Source organism: Arctopsyche grandis, chromosome 8 (genome assembly GCF_051622035.1).
Source record: "Arctopsyche grandis isolate Sample6627 chromosome 8, ASM5162203v2, whole genome shotgun sequence".
NCBI lineage: Eukaryota > Metazoa > Arthropoda > Insecta > Trichoptera > Hydropsychidae > Arctopsyche > Arctopsyche grandis.
Window position 1 is genome coordinate 8,829,775 of NC_135362.1, and position 15,835 is coordinate 8,845,609.

Here is a 15,835-nt window from a genome sequence, read left to right on the forward strand (position 1 = left end):
GTAGTATCTCTCGCAAATATGATTAATTGATTATTCAATTATTATTTTTTATTGTCATTTAATATTACTATTATATGTAAGTTTATTGTTTTTATATAATTATATTATATTTATTTATTTTATCATTGTTTGCATTATCTATATATTATTTATATGTACGATGGGGATTGCTCCTTATCGTCTGAAATGAAAAATTATTAGTTATTATTATTATAGCATCTCAAATTTGCTGATATTATAAAACCCTACACACTCTGTGAAATGTATGTATGTATGTACATAAGTATTTCTCGAATTATTAGTAAAGTATCAAACTCTTTCATGTCATAGTACTATATAAAAATAATTGTTTGTCGATGTTAGTAATAAGCCAGGAAAGCGCATTGGGGTTTACCTGTTAGACCTTCCTGGTTTAAGATAAAAAATAAATAATAAAATATATGTACTATAATAAATAGCTCACCGAATTTGCAAACGTTGAATGTTGGATTAAAAATTGGATATTTTTAAGAAAATTTGTACTCTACGGTCTCCGTTGTATGATGAAATAGCATACTAAATTTAGTAGATCTAAATTGAACCGTAGGTTTGTATAGCAGACAAGTAAAACAAGCATTCACATTTTTATGATTGATATTAAATTGGACATCGAATCAATTACAACGTACCAAACAATGAAATGTGGAATTCACAAATGCAAATATTGAGATAAATCGGCCGTGTTTTTACGTAGTGAAAATTCAAAATGAATCGCTTCTTCCTTACTTTGTCGAAATCGCCGAACATTTTTCAAAAACTCGCACTCAGTCATACGACTGCCACTGAAAACTTTCATATAAATTTTCGCACGAAGTTTATATGAAGGATTAAAGTTTCTCGAGTGAATATATAAAATCGGAGATGAATAAAAAAGATCACACTCGCCAAAGTTCCATTTGGAAAAATTTCGGATTTAATTCGTCATACATCATTGTCAAGTGCGTGTGTGTATTATATTACAATATAATATATAATAAAAACGCTCCGCTTTTTCGTGTGTGCGGCAAAAAAATAAAATACGCACATTGAAAACAGAACGTTAGAAAGTTATTTCGTTTCTGAAGCGATAAGCCAATAATATATCAAACTTTATAAAAAGGGTAACAAATTCCAACTTTTTTTTTACACAAACGGTCGCAAAGTTTCCTTTGGGGAGTTGCGTCGGTCTTGGGGTCAATATTGGTGTCATAAATTTTTATGGCAATTTTCAATACGAATAAAACACACTCACCGTACAAAATGCTCTAAACCAAACCATTTTTCCGCCTTTTTTTATACCACCCACTCACTCTCCTTCCTTCCTTCATCGTTCGGATGTACGCCCAAGTATTACTTGGAATATAATAAAATTATTTTATAACGCAAAGGAAACGACCAAGGTTATTTATTATTATATTACAAGTATTGATTTATATTTTTTTCCACTGAATATATTCGATTTTTTTTTGACGCCTATGAACCGGTCTAATGAACCAACAATGTGTGCACTTTAATGGTTGATTACGTTCATAATTAAACTAAAACGTTATCCAAGGCCTCATTAATTCAATCATAACAATATTAACGAGAAATAAAAACACGCATAAATCTGTCTATGTACTGTTATATGTGCAGTAAAAATATTTGTCGGGGCACTTTGACAAGATTGAATTTGTTTGGCTGAGCTTATAAATACATAATTATACCAGCGAATATTTCATAAATAAGTGTGTTTACATTAAATATTAAATCAAAGTCACTGAATTTCTCATTTCAGTTACTTGAAGATTTTTGAATATTATATTTTTAGTGATTACTTTAAGAAGTCTGCACTAAAGGATATATAATACACAAAATAAAAATTAAATTAAATATGAACATTTTATAAGAATTGCAAGTTGCGTTTTGGGATTTTCTTATTATTAATTCAATATTAAAAGAATATACATAGATATTGAAACCAACAAAAATTTTTCAAAATACATTAGGGTTACTGAATCAGTTACAATAAGTATAGACCAGGGTTATCCAAAATATAGACCAGAATGTGTCCCGTGATCACTATTTGTCAGGCTCTCAAATAGTAAGAATCTGTAAAGAAATCATCAATAAAAAAAATAAACTCAAGTAAATTTGTATAATGTTCGAAAAAATGTACATAAAATTTGGTCTAATCAGATGATTTTAGTCAACAGAAGCTAGTACTTTTTTAATTTAGTGACCTGGTATAAATCTAAGACGTATTGTGAACTTATGGTATGAACAAAAAAGTCATTCAAAATAAATAAAAACTTTACAATTATCGACGGGCACTACGCTAGCGAAAATATGACACCTATGTACAAATCGGGGCACAAATCTGGCATGTTCGATCACACTTATTCCTGCAAACCCACGGAGAAAGTTGCGTGTTGGTCTCGCATTATTTTTAAACATTCCGGTGTATCAAATATCGCTTTCACCGATTTTTTGTACCGCTAGATTAGCCGGTTATTAAGCGCATACATAACACGCGCGTGGTTCTATTCAAATTCAATTATTACCCGTTTGATCGGTAATTGCTTTCGAGCTCTGTCTGTGCTGTCTCAATTCTCCTATGTACATTCAATCTTCAGAGGATGATTAGCGATAAAATGTCTCTTGCATAACAACAGTCGAGAAAATCAATCACAGAACACCATTTGCAACGATTCGATTCGGCGGGTAATAATTTCTCGATCGGTTATTATTGACCGCTTAATGTCATCGTGTAAGTTGTAAAACAATTTGTTGTGACACGTCTGAACAGTCGGTGAGCAAATTATTGCATTTGCAACAGTTCAAATGTTGGTCTAAGGAGAAAAAAACAAATGGAATTACTCAACTGCATACATATATTCACCTAAATTTCCGAGCTTTGGTTTCAACGCGATCGTCTCTGGTAAGACGTGGAAACATTTGCAATTTAAATGTGCATATGTGTGTGTCGTCTAGAAGAGTGAATTTCCTCACATTTTATAATAAGAACGGTGACGATTACATTATACTAGTTCATTTATCATTTATAATCATTAGCGCTCTTAATGACTTCTTATTATTTAAATATTGCGCATGCATCGTTCGCGCTAAAAAGAAAGTATACCATCATTCGGCAAAGAACTCTGAATGGACTACTGAAAATCAGAGTATAATTTCATTCGAATTACGGCACATGAACTAAGTTTTTGTAATTTGGATTAGAAAACTTACGGAACAGGAATTGAAATCCAAAGTACATAAATTGTATAGTTTTTCTTAGCAAGTACAATACGAACAATACGAACTAAACCGACAAATCGAATTAAAATTGAACTTACAATGATTGAAAATTCAAAAACCAAATATATCTACATACGATATAACATTAGAATTTCCTCAAAAATTACATAACCTTTATTCTATAAGTTGAACTAACATAGTATATATGTATGTATGCATATAAAATATTAGTGCACAATTTGCAAATGCATAAAAAATTTTCAACATCGTTAGACATCAAGGATTCGCTGCGTTTCTCAATATTTTTTTCTATATATCTTACGACCGTTTTGACATGGTTATGATAGAGATAGATTACACTTATTCTATATTTGATTTTAAGAGCATTCTGACATAATTGTCCCTGTCGACATTCATGATAACTTCCCAATAAGATTTGATTGATTCCAACAAAGTAATCAGGTTTATGTGTTTGTGCCTTTATGCTCACTTAAAAGAAAACATTTTGAAATTTTACATAAAAAAATCTCAAATAAAGAATATAATATATATAAAACATCAGAAATATGTTATTTGATAGTAAAATTTTCAATCTAAAATTGTATGATAAAATATGTGCGGGTCGATTATTTTTTTATTATGTAAGTATTTCGATGAAAATTTATACTATTCGAGATAGTATGAATAGCGTTTCATTCAAACTATTTTATTATAAATAATAAGATAGATTTATATATTGTATGGATTGTAATAATTTATATTGCAAGTGGTATGCGTAAAATACAAAACTTCAATAGGGTCATAATTCACTTGAAACTTCAACGTCATACCATATTAGCAATTATTTACATTCACACCTGACTTTTGCAACTGAAAACCGAGTCGAAACTCTAGGAAGCAACCCGCTGAATAGAATGTTAAATGAATTGTGTCAATAGTCGTTATTTCATTGAACAAACCCGTCCGTCTTCGCGTAACGCGTATGATTGTATAACGAAAACCCTGTACAATATTGTTTGCTCGCAATCTTAAGCAACTGCGTAAATTGCACATAAATCGTATTGTATGTGCGTGAGTTGTGAACCTGAATGCAATGTTTAAATTGCAGAACGGAGCACACAATGAGCATTATACTTTTTTTTTTTTAATTTTCCGTATTTTTTTCCCCATAGCGATTCCATAGATCGAAGTGCAAAAGAGATGTGTAAGCTATAATATTCACAATAGGTACAAAAAAATAATCGTTTTCATAGACCTTACCTTTTAAACTATGAGTCGTATTGAAGTATTGTAAAATATGAAAAAACACTAAAACAAACGAATAAATATACCATGTTTTTATTTGAAAAAAAAAACTTTACGAATTCATTCGTACAGTTTCATATGTAATTTTACATTTGTTTTACATTAATTTCAAAATCTGCCAAAATATACATAGATACATCTATTGAAGTCGATAATCAGGTTATTTGTGTGTCAATATCTAGATTTTATAACAATTTATTGAATCTTTTTAATTATTCTTTTAAAATAATACTTGTATGTCCAATCATTGGTGTATATTTTTTTCAGTCGATATTTCAACGGGTGATTTTGGAATGGAATTTCAAAATATCTGAACGCAATGCGTCGAATAAACGTAGATGTGTACGAAATCGATGAATTAATAAGTAAATTTGTAAGTAACTTGCTCGTCGCGCAAGCATTTATAGTCATGTATTGCGTATAAATCATGTGTCTGTGAATATTTATTGTGTTTTTGTGCATAAATGTGTGTATTGAAACTCCATTTGCTTTCGAACATAATTCCAAGATCCAAAGTGCAAAGTTTTCTAACTATAAAGGAATTATCAGTTATGTGCTAGAACTCAATAGACGAATGTTAACGAAAGTAAGACATAATATGACACATTTGAAGATTAAATTAAAGTTTATTGTCAAAATCGTCTAAATCGTCAGATAAATCTTTTGCTTTTCTATAAATTTTCAGGTCAAATTAGAATGTACTGAATATCGTTAGTTATTAAAAATAAACAGTAATGGACCTAAAATAGAACCCCGAGGAATACCCGATGGTGCTATATACATATGTATGTATGCGTGCACTTTTTCTAAAATTGTTTCCGTAATTGATGAATTGACAACGAGTCTTGAAATAAGTAGTAAAAATACACATGTATTTATGATTGTCAAAAAATCCAAAATTTCTCAATTTTCTAACCAAAAGATCATAGTTCAATTTGTCAAATGCTTTTTCGAAGTAAATACATACGTATATATATATATATGAATGATATCCACTTATGTAATTGTATAAGTCAATCGAGAAAGTATATCATCCGTATGAATAATTAAAAAAAACAGACATCAACAAATAATTGTATAAAAAAAATATTTTTTTATTTAGCTACTCTTGTGTGTTCTTAATTTATAATTCAATTGGAAAATATAATATAATAGAAAAAGAAACAGAACAGTTTTTGAACCAAAGAAAATCTCAACAGCAAAAGTCGTAATTTAATTTAAAGAGACGACTGAATTGTTTAATATTTTTTTAGAAATGGAACTATTTTTATTAATAAATTAATATTTGATTCAATTAAACTACAAAATATTTTTTTACGTTAAAGTTTATTTGACGACCATTCGATTGGTTGAACACTATTTTCTTTCGATTCAAATAAATTTAATAAAAAAACAAATGAATATTTACTATTAGATTCGCCATTTTTAAGCTGTTTATATTACAAACACTGAGCGAAACCGGGTAAAACATCTAGTTTATAATAAATTTGACTTAAAATCGCTGTTGCATGTATGTAAAAATATGTATGTAAAAAAATAAAATAAAATAAAATAACTGGCCAAACTAATCTCAATTATGTTTTTATTCCATCAGCCTAGAAGATGCAAAGTCACAAAAAAAAACAGATCAGTTTTTTCTACGCACCGTAATAACAATCGAGCCATTCGACTAACCCAGTTACGCCGTGAGAATGATTACTTCTGTTACAGCGATTTTTACGACTAGTCTACCATGCCGAAAGCATCTCCAAACGCTGTTTAGCACCACGTTATCCAATTCGTAGACAATAGACGTCACTTGTGACCGTGAAAGTTTTCGCCAAAGACGTCGTTCGTCGATCGTTCGTGAATAACGTCAGTGTCGGAGAAACTCGACGGTTGGCCGGGTCATCATCATCGCCTCGGCCACTTTCTACCTTCTCCGGCCCCACATGAGGTTCTTTCCGAGATGCGGTTATCGTGGTCATCCTGGTAGATGGTCGACGACCGTGATGGTAGTCGATCTCTCGATGGAAGACCAGGAAAAGCATTTCTCTCGGTCGCCGAAGCGTTGCCGCGCGACGTCTTGTATGTCACTCTTAATATTTCCTGGCATTGCTGACCCGGAAACGATAGATCTCACTGTTCGATGCTCAAACTGTGTGTGTGTGTAAATATTTATTATTTGATTTATACTGTGATTATTTAAAAAAAATCGCATCCTCAGAACACAATGAAAATGCGCCATCAAAGCTGATCTGTTCGGGATTTCCTTGCATCAATTCAGGAGAGTCTCGATTGATTGATCCATTTCTATTATATAATCTTTATCCAATATTATATCACTTTATGCTTAGTTATGCACTGTCCTATTTAGTCATGTTTGGGTTTTAATTCGTTTCTTTTTCATTTTTTTTTGGCTCTATGTACCATTTTATGTAATTTGTAAAAATCTGTAATTGGGCTCAGATGTTATTTTGTTACATTTATTTTTATGCATTTCAACATCTGTTCTCTGTTGATTTTTCAATCAGTAAATAAATAAACTCAAATTAATAAAGGCATCGTTCTTAAGATTAGAGCACTGAATATAAAAATTATAATTTTATTTAATTTGAAAATAATATTCTCGCATTAAAATGGGAAAAACAAACACAGTAAAAAACATCATATCGTATTCAACAATATACTCCAATGTTTCTTTGACTTTTTCTACTAGTATTTTTCCCGTTGATTCTTTAACGGGTTATTTTTGAAAGGAATTGATGCGTGATTTCAAATTATAGTCAAAACTTTTGTACATTGCACTGTCTAAAAAATGTGAAATGATTTTGAATCGTCTTTTGTGAGAGAATATGAAATCAAGAGTTCTATTTTCTAACATATGTATTTATTGAAATTAATCTAAAACAATTAAATTCAGCCATTACAGGTACATAAGTAGCTAAAATTTGTGAGTCAGTTTCATTTGTAGTGAGAATTTCGGTCAATGTCGAAGTTCAAGAGTACGTTAAGGGCCACTTTTGTATATTTTATTTGAAAAGTTTGTACAATTTTTTTCCAAAGAAAGAGACGTGTTTTATAGATCATTCCTTTTGACGATTTATAATATAAACATTTTATTTTATTATTTTTAAGCTTGATTATTAAAACAAAAAATTGACACAAATAATAAGACTTGTATCAATAAATTTTTAGTGATTTAATCGATAAAAGAAATTTGAATAAATGGTCCAAAAGTTTTATCCGAATAAACGTGCTTCCTGCTCAACAGATTTATGTCAAAGTTTAGGAACTTCTATTGAAAATCTCACGTTTTCTCTCACGTTTCGGTCGCATCTGATGATTGCGCCTATTACGCGTTAATACGATTTTTTCTATCAAATAAGGAAATCTTTAAGTTTCGATACGGTTTATTACATAAAATGGGATTTTCAACGATGATAAAGTTACGTATTGCCATACGGCACCGGAAACTGCAACAATATATCGACTGTAATAATCTCGAAAACGACAATAACCCATTATTTATATATTGGACGTTTAAAATATGATTACACTTTATATAAAACGATAAAGAATAGGCTCGTAAGTATAGCGATTTAAATGAGCGTTCCGCTCTCGAAACATTCGCGAAACTTAGTTCCACATTACGACCGTTAAAACGTTTTCAATTTAAAATATCGATTACTTGCCATATTAAAAATCGCTCGAATAAAATCGCCCTTTATGTGCTCACGTCAGTAATGTAATCGTGCCAAAAAAAAAACACATTTGATTACCGTTCGTAATGATCGTATTTCAATATCAGGTGGTAAATTATAATTTCGCCAAACGTTTTTGTTACGTGTGCTTACAGTCATTGCACTTTCTAATGTTGTACACGTTCAATTTCTTTTATTTATTCATTTTTTATTATTTATATACGTATCCCCGTCTTGTTTGGTTTTATATTTAAATGATTCATATACGTCTGGCGTTTGTATCTCGTTTGATTAACAATGATAATAAACGAGCTGTGAACTGAGAGCACGTTCAATAACCTTTCTCCTCTCGACTGCCAAGCGGAAAAAGTACTATTAATTGCACTCGCAGAAGATGCATAAATTGTATTATTAGTCGGTTGGAATGTGACGTTCGATTCGTGAAGTTCAATACTGTATGATGCAAAGCGTGATTCATAAACAATGTGTCAAAGGTTGAACTTGGAGGAATTTATAGCAAATCCGCTTCGTATTTAAACTGTTGCATGTAGACGAAGTTAAAAACGACATTCTTATTTATATGATTACATTACAATGAGAATGACATTGAAATCATTGAATTTCCTGATTCCGATATCGCGTTCGATAGTTGCTCGAGTGAAAGATCCATGTAAATTTATTTTTTCCATGTTAACACGCTTATAGCATTCACTTTGAATAATATAATACAATCTTAATGGCCCCATAAACAATATATACCGTAATATTTTATTATAGAATACTGTATAATTTCCTCTGTATTATATTTAAGTCGAATAATATTTTTTGCTCATATGTATGTATGTACGAAAAACGAAACAAAGTAAAATTTTAAAGATAATAGAAGGCCACCCCAAAACGTCACTCTATCCAGACATTCAAAAATAAATAAAAAAAAGAAAATTATACAAATTAAATTCATAATAATTCATAATGTAGCATTTTTAATTTTATGGTTCCTAAATATATGTATGTATATGATTGTATATACATATATGTATGATTTGATTAGTTATATAAATTTTTAGCCGTAGTAATGACTTGGTAATACTATGTATATAATGTCACTATGGAAAAAATTTAAAATAAATAAATCAATAAAGATCCCACGTAGTAATTTTATATGACATAGTGGATTTACAATCTGACTGGTCAGAATCAGTCAATATGTATTCTGTTCTTTGTTTTATTATATTTCTTTCATACAATTTTTGAATATGATTCGTAGAACCTAGGCTTACAATGCGGCCTGATTTTAATGTATGTATTTTATTCACACTACTGTTTTTCGTGAAAACGTCAATTGATTACTTAATAATTTGAGTCGGAAAGTTCATTTTTGTTTCGAGTACATTCTTAGCGTTATTGTAATATGAAATGAAACTTTAATTATGAAACTATTTTCGATAATTCGTAATAGTAATTAATATTAACGCATTGTGTAAAAAAATCTGAACTGACAAATCTCAACTTTCAAAGCTAATACATAATAGCTGGCGAACATATCTATTTGTTAATTTATATACGAATATGAATTATCTAAAGCACTACATAAAATACATTACAACTGGTAATATACTTTGACGGTAACATAAACACACATACATATGTATAATGCTACATATACATATCATTTGCATTTGAAAAATAGCATATCGTTCAACTACATACAAATAAATATATACATATATACAATGTATTATAAAACTTAATCTAATTTTAAATCATCATGATCATACTCTCGTTAAAGCCTCTACAACTCTCATCCATTTCATCCCAAATATTTGTCAAATGTAATCCACCCATCTCCCTTGTAGCTTACATGCACCCTTTTACACTCTCTCGAGTGCCATTAAAGCACTTTTTTTTATCCAACTATCTTCGTTTCTTTTAACAACGTGACCCGGTCATTGTCATTTCGATCTCTCTACTAAACAAGTATATTCAATTCTTTTCGTTCAAAATTTTGTTAAATTAATCAAAATTTCTTTAATTAAAAACTTTACTAAATTGACGGTAGATCAATTTTTCGAAATAATTAAGTTGATTTTGGAATCTTTTGTATGAAATGTTTGATGTGAAATGAATGAATGAAAAGTTATTGAATAAAATTTTGAATAAATGAAAATTTATTTAAAACATTTGTTTATTTGATATTTTTATGTGTTTTTATATGCTTTTTATCCGCGTTCAAATTTCGAAACACACCAAATCCCGTATTCAATTGATGAAAATTTCGAACAATCGATGATTAGCCGAAACGAGCGTTCGTAGTTTTGTAACGGCGAAACGTGCATATTTCACAAAAAATCGAAATAGTAACCAATTTTTCAACGTACACAAAGTATTAATTATTCTCGATTCGAACAAAACGAATAATAACAGCCGTGAAAGATTTCTTCAGATGCACTCGTGCAACATAAAATGACTGAGCGTTGATTTCTTTCGACCGCCTTGGCTCGCGTTTCACACATCACCTCGCAATTTTGAAATTTCGATTTTTATCACACAGAAAAGTCGCCATTTTTCACTCGAAACGCCGAAAAGAGGGTGTGCATTGTCTACGGACGAACCGTGAAAAAAAATGCTCATTGGGAAATGAGCACAAGAAATCTGATGGAAACAAAAGACCCCGTTCTTTGATGTATCACCCCGAAATTATCGGTGCGTTTATCACTCGACAATGGCGTAAAAACGTATAAATCATCAGTGATATAACGCTCGGTTATGTCTTCCGTGAGAAGTTATTAATTTCCCTTTCGTCTTGATCTATGAGCACCATAAAGTTGATGAGATGCGTCGCGGAAAGAGAGTGTTTCGAATTTAAAGGGACTCTCACCGATCATTCCATACTATGCGCAAACGATTTGAATACGTTAAATAATCCATTACCTTGTATGGGAGATGGAAAAATTTCTAGAGCGTTATGTTCCATTCTGTTTGTTGCCTATAATATAATATAATGGCGCAGAATCCTACACGCTTGCTATTACGCATACAATACACCCTTCAGCTTGATTACAAACAGGAATAACAAGTAGGCGTGTGTGGGAGTGTTTAAAATTACAATATGTAATAATGTCGTGTTTGATTTTCAAATTTGGGGTTGGACATGTACATATGTATGCATTGCAAGGATTTCTAAACTATTTTGGTTGCGTTTGAAAATACAGATCAATTTTTATGTATTTCAAAAAGAGGAAAAAAATGTCGATATACATATGTATTTAGGTTTCACCACAAAAAATAATAATCGTAATTTTTATTATACACTTATTTAAAATGATGGACTATGATTTTTTCTACTAAATTTTAAGTGTAAATTCCAAGTATCATATTTTTCTTTTTAACATTTTTTTTAAATACACAACATTATTATGTATTTAAAAATAATAAAGTATTTTATTTAAAATTAATAAATGAATTACAATCATATACTGCAATCAATATAAAATGAATCACGGTTATAAAAATACATCAAATGCTTTTAATAGGTAAATTTACAAAATATCAAAAAAAATGTATCACATATAATGTTCGTTTGGTGAAAGAAATAAAATCAAACTTTAAATGTTATTATGTATTAAATAAGTTTTTGATTATTTTGGATTTTAATTAAGTTAAAATTACGTGATAGTTTCATAGTCTTTTAGTAATACATCTATAAAAAATATATAAAAAACGACATAAAATCACACCGTCTTAGAATTGAAACACGGTTTAAAAAAATATGCCTATTTTACATCCCGAAAACAAATAAAGTATCGGACTTGTAGCTACTTAAATGTACTTAATAAATAAATAATTTGACTATTCTAATATAATATATCGAATGATTAGTTAACAAAATAAAAGGTGAAAAATATACTACATCTTGAATTTATGTTCTGAAAAATAGTAACAAATTATTTAATCCGCTTTGATATTATGATTTAAATATGATTTAAATTGACTAAAATTAAAAATGAAATGAAACCTTAGATATAATGTAAAGCTTTGAACTACCAAACGTCACAATCAAATGTTCACATATTTATTTGATTATTTGATCAAAAAAATATTGAGCATACGTATCCATTGACTTCACAACATTTTTAATTAAATCCATAAATCATTCCAAGCACCATACTTTGACAAACACTGTCAATCATCAGGACATTAACAAATACAAGCCTGAAGGGTAACATCACACACGTTCAAATTACTCGACAGGATGATGCTATGCGGCTTTCTATCCACGATTGTGTAATAGTATGAATATTTATGTAACCGAATTTGGGATTCATATTGTCTCTTGTGTTTGCCGAGAGATTCACTTTCTAGACCGCGAATGCTAAGTTACCGCATGGTCATTGCCTCGTCGAGTTCAGTGCATACTTGCTCGTATGTTATTTGGTTTGTGTACTTCTATGTGTAGGTATATGCGTTTAAAATGCAAAAATACGTGGGTCTTTGCACTCCCATATACGAAGGGATATGTCGTGAAGATTCTCAGTAATCCATCCTTGAAGGAACGCAACTTGCATGACAAATCACCTGAACGAACGGGTTAATAAACCTTATAAGTAGTCACGGGTGATCATCGTTTTATTTATTACCAAAAATAAAAACAGTATGAAATTCCTTTAAATTTATTTTAATCCTCAATGTTGAACTGTTAAGGAAACTGTTAATAAAGTTTTATAATATTTATTTAATATTTTTTATGCATTCCTCTCCCCTCCCTTTATAATGTCAAACTCCCTCTTCTACATTTGCTTCATCTTTCCCTTCCCCCACCCATTGTCCCTATGGCTATTATGTAAGCAAAGGATCACAAAGTTTCAGAGTACTAATTTCAGAGCACTCCACAGATACAGTAAGTCTTTCATCTCCATATAAAATATTTAAAAAGTATCATAGATCCGCTTGAGACTAATATAATATAATACAATTGAATTAATTCACTCAGTCACGGCGTAAGTGCTTGCAAGCTATTCTGCATTATATTATTAATATAGTATTAGTGAAACACGTTTTCGAATCACTTCCTTGATGATTTTTTTCCTCCGAATTAAGATTGTACTGCTTAGCATTTCAAATTCTCGGTGTGCGATTGTTCTGGTTTTTCGGGTATACAATAATTTATTTAAGTATGTAAAACACTATTCGATGCGAAACTTTTCGACGATCTCCACTCGTCGCTTGGCTTTTTGTTTTATAACTCCAAAATATTTCGTTAAAAATAAAGTGCAATGTAATACTGATTGATGAAAAAAAGTGTGCAATATGTGTTGTGTTCACTGAGCGTGAAGGTTAAATAACTGAATTATATTAGTTTTACGCGAGACATCACAAAAATTGCACTTTCGATTTCGCTATCGAAACAGATAACCCACTTTATATTTTCAACAAAACCAAGAGTGATTCTTACACACTATAAACTAGATTTTTCTAAGCTTGAACGCAATGTCTTTTCGTAGCGTAGTATGAAAGTTTTCCATTGTTTAACTTTAAACAGCGTGACAAAGCTATATTTTTACAGTCATTAATTGCAAAGATTGTTCGATTCAAACTACACACGTTTAAAGTTAATCGTTCTTTTTTTTATTGAAAATATTTAAAATATCGCCGAGGAAAGCGGAACAATCTCATAAATTGTGTCATCGTGATCGCTAACTTGCTATAGACAGTTCGGAAAACCAGTTATACAAAGTAAAACGACGTGAAAGTTTCAGTTAAAAACTACTGAAGAATACAATGAATACGACAAAAATATTCCACTGAATCGTATGCAGTCATAAAAATTTATAAAAGGTAAAACAACTGCATTCTTTGATAGCTTGCATCACACTTAACCGGAATTCAATGGAATAGATTATATTTGTGCACTTCGTTTTTGGACTGAGACTTATATGTGGTTTTTTGCTGCATTTTAAAAGAAACATTTAAGAAACACTCAATTTCAAACTAATATTACTAAAATACTGCTATAAAATTCACATTTTTCGCGTCATTCGTAAAACTATTTCACAACTTTCGTTTTTGTCTAATCATTCGCCAAATAGACGCATAAAAAGCGACTAACATACTTTCTTCTCATTTTATGTAAATTTACACCAATTTTGTATTTTTTTTTTTCTGTTTGTACAGAATATAAAAATAAAATATTAAATTTATATTGAAACAAGTTCCCAGTGCGACGTATGAATATTTATATTATTTTTGACTATCCGTTTATATGATGATTGTATTACTTATAGAGACATAAACAAATTTTACTTTCGACGAGACAACAACTGAATCGACCGAGAGATTCTTGACCGTAACACGTTTGTATAGAACTAAACCAGGTCAGTGGAGTTATCGCAAATAAAGTTAGTTATCTAGTAGGAAACGGTTTAACTTTATCTGACAGATTGATTTTAAGCACTTGTAAAACATTTTGATTAAAAATTAGCATTTTAAAAACCTATTTAATATCACGCTACACTTAAAGACGACTTTTTTCTAAATATATATAATAAATCAAAAGATATTTCACGGTCAATGCCAACCAGTCTACGTTTGTTTTGTTCGTTATTTACGCGTTAGAAGATTCTCAGAACAGACAGATCATACAATACAGGTTTTGGCCCGAAAAAATAAACGAAAAAACAAAAGAATCTTCAACGATAAATCACATGCTACATAATAAGCGAAATCGTTCATATAATAATTCATCTTCGAAGAGAAAATTAATTTATTTTCCATTTGAGTACAATTTCTCTTCGCGTGAACAGCAAGGTGCATACACACAGCTCGCAAAGATCTAGTTCAAGATCGCTATTTAAACCGAGTGGCAAAGTCGAAACGTAACAATTTAACCAAACGCACTTGTATTCAAATATAAAAACAAATAAAAATATGTAGCTTACCTTAAGTGTGATAACAAGGTATCCTTATCGTAAGCAAACGGCGACAGTACTCTATTTTAAAATAATTGTTCGGTAATTATTTCACACTGCTTATTATTATAATCACTCGAATTGTTCAGTATATATTTTTTCAGGGTTTGTTAAGTTGTATTTTATTTTTTGTTTTTTATTAAAGTCGATGTTCAAGTTCAGCTATGGTAAGGGTTGATAGGTAGTACGTGCCCGATTGGTTGGTCAGAGTTCATTCCTGACCGAAATGTGGAAGTTGGCGGTTGCGGGCGTGCACCAAGCGATCAGTTCAGAGTTTGTTCGCAGACTGAAGAGACAATCATCGCCTGCTTCGACTGATTCGTTAGAGTTTGCCTCCAAAGCCGACCGAAGAACTTTTTAACACAGCACCGCTCTCCGTCGACTTTCATTCTGACCGAAACCGTCGACACTGACGGAGACCTCAACGAACGTATAAGCACGGAACCCGCATAGATAAACCGTTCGGTTTAAAATACGAAAATATACATAAAATCATTAAAAATCAATCGAAATATAATTTAATAATAATCTAAAAATATCCATTATATCATATAAATGAAAACATATGTCGTTTTGGTGGCATTTTTAAAAATGTGAATTTTTAAAGTTGACTCGGCTGCATATGCA

The 15,835-nt window shown here is 30.5% G+C and overlaps 1 protein-coding gene across 1 annotated transcript in view; it reads right to left on the reverse strand.

The window, feature by feature from the left end:
- LOC143915205 (uncharacterized) overlaps positions 1 to 15,619 on the reverse strand; it is a 203,263-nt gene extending 187,644 nt beyond the window's left edge. The window contains exon 1 of the mRNA XM_077435704.1: positions 15,179 to 15,619. The gene's annotated coding sequence lies outside the window, so the exon portion shown is untranslated. The remainder of the gene's footprint in view (positions 1 to 15,178) is intronic.
- Positions 15,620 to 15,835: the final 216 nt, after the last annotated feature.